Source organism: Alligator sinensis, unplaced genomic scaffold (assembly GCF_000455745.1).
Source record: "Alligator sinensis unplaced genomic scaffold, ASM45574v1 scaffold144_2, whole genome shotgun sequence".
In the NCBI taxonomy this organism is placed as follows: Eukaryota; Metazoa; Chordata; order Crocodylia; family Alligatoridae; genus Alligator; species Alligator sinensis.
This window is the reverse complement of record NW_005841872.1, coordinates 2,731,244-2,733,351: the sequence shown is the minus strand read 5'-3', so window position 1 is coordinate 2,733,351 and position 2,108 is coordinate 2,731,244. Positions and strand designations below refer to the sequence as shown.

Below are 2,108 nucleotides of genomic sequence, written 5' to 3'. Positions count from 1 at the left end.
CCCCCCCCCCCCCCCCCCCCCCCCCCCCCTGGGGGGGGGGGGGGGGGGGGGGAGCAGCAGACAAAGGATTGCCCTACATAAGGGAGGTCACTGTGGGGTTTCTCTGGCATCTTTAATGCTCCTTTGTACTGCTCACCCAGCACATTCCTGAGAGTGAGGGATGAAGGTGGACAGGAATGTCTCTAACTGCACAATGTATCCTCCTCCTGCAGCACTGAGGTCTGACACCTTCCTCGTGCTTATGCTCAGCAAATTGCATTTTGTACTGAGGCTTGCAGAGACCAACCAGATGAAGCAGGCACCGTGTGGAGGTGAGTGACAGCCCCTCCTGCAGGTGCCCTCAGTGGACACCCAGGGTCTAACAGAGCCTGGGCCCCACTGGAGTGTCCCACACTTGTAAGTGGGACCTCCACTGCACTTCCTGGGCCTGATCCAACCACGAGTGGAGAACCCTGCCTCCCTGGGCTGGATGGAGACTCTAAGCAGTGGGCAGGATTGGGCCCTTTATGACGCTTGCAGAGTATTTCCCAGGAGCTGTCAAAATGGCTAGAGCTGCCTCTAGGCTCTGGGGCAAATGGAGCAGATTGAATCCTAGTTGTAGCCCCTGGTGCCTGCTCCATCTGTCCCAAATTCTCCATCTGCCCTGAGCAGCATGGGGGCTGCTGGTCCATTGTCATGAACACCAGGCCTGCATGTCTTGCTGCTACAGCAGCACCTCCTCACTCCAATGTTCCTGTGCAAACTTCTTGTCTTTTCTCTGCAGTTGTGGGAGGCTTTGCCCGGGCTGCCAACATGAAATTCCAGATCATGGATGAGAGCCCATTCCCCAGCTGTCAGGCAGCCAACTACTGTTTCCATGTGCTCCCTTTCTTTAACCTCATGAGCAGCAGCTGGCTGAGCAGAGAGGACCCAGAGGTGAGAGCTGCTGTCTTTCTAGCTCTGTAGCACAGCTGTCATGTATCACTATGTATGCCTGTCTGTGCAGTCCTGGCAGGGAAGACCCAGCCTCAGGGGCTCATATCATATGCCTGAGAATCTGCTCTGCCCACAGGCAGTGTGTAGTTGTGTGCACTATTGGATGCCAGTGAGCACTGGGATAGGAGGCAGCTCCTTCCAGGTGTGACTCCTTTGGTGCCTAGGGGGATGGCAGCAAGGAAGAGTTTGCTCTCTCTGAACATGAATCTGGGCACATCAGCACAGTGGGGAGGTGTGATCCATGCACCAGTCGCAGGGCCATATCCCATGGCCCCTCCCAGCTGCCATAGGTGGGAACCAGGCAGACAGGGCTGGTCCAATGATGGATCAAGGATGCTGCTGACCTGAGAAGAAGAAAAGCTGTGCCTCTTCCTGATCCAGAGCAACCTCCCAGAAAGTCTGTCAGAGGGACTCAGTCCTTCCTTCCCTCTCTGCAGCTGCAGCAGGCTGCGGTCAAGGCACTGGGACCCGTGATGGGCCTCCTTCTCCACCATGAGATGCATTGAAGTACTGTTTTTGAGAGGCTCCCTTGCCTCCTGCAGCAGTATGAGGGAGGGGTCAACAATCTTCATGTCTCCGTGTTCAGACGCTGCCTGGGAAACCAACATTGGCCCTTGTCTGTATGCATGTGCATGCACACTGGCGCGCGCGCGCGCGCGCGCGTGTGTGTGTGTGTGTGTGTGTGTGTGTGTGTGTGTGTGTGACTTGCCCTAGGAACTCCGTAGATCTCTTGGGGCTTTCCTGGTGCAGTTCAAGACTCCTTAATGAATCGGCCTCACCTACCCTTGGGGGCTAAACTCACAACAATTGGGTCTGTAGATCATGGCCATGTTGAGAATGCTGCTTCTATTTTCTGGGAAGTCTGATAAAGGGAGACAAAAGAAATGAACTACCAGACTGCTCCTTCTAGCTGAGTTTCACTCTGCTCCCTCTGGGCATGGCCTCTCAAAGCTCCATGGGGTAGGGAGGGTTGGCGGTTGTCTGTTGTGGAGTGCAAGAATTAAGGTCAGGGCCTGGCAGTTTAAACCATAGAGATTTGGGGCTCCCTGATATTCATAGATTCATAGATGTTAGGGTCGGAAGGGACCTCTATAGATCATCGAGTCCGACCCCCTGCATAAGCAGGAAAGAGT

At 55.0% G+C, this 2,108-nt stretch overlaps 1 pseudogene; it reads left to right on the top strand.

Moving 5' to 3' along the window:
- Window positions 1-1,622, top strand: part of LOC112548859 — an 8,047-nt pseudogene extending 6,425 nt beyond the window's left edge.
- Window positions 1,623-2,108: the final 486 nt, after the last annotated feature.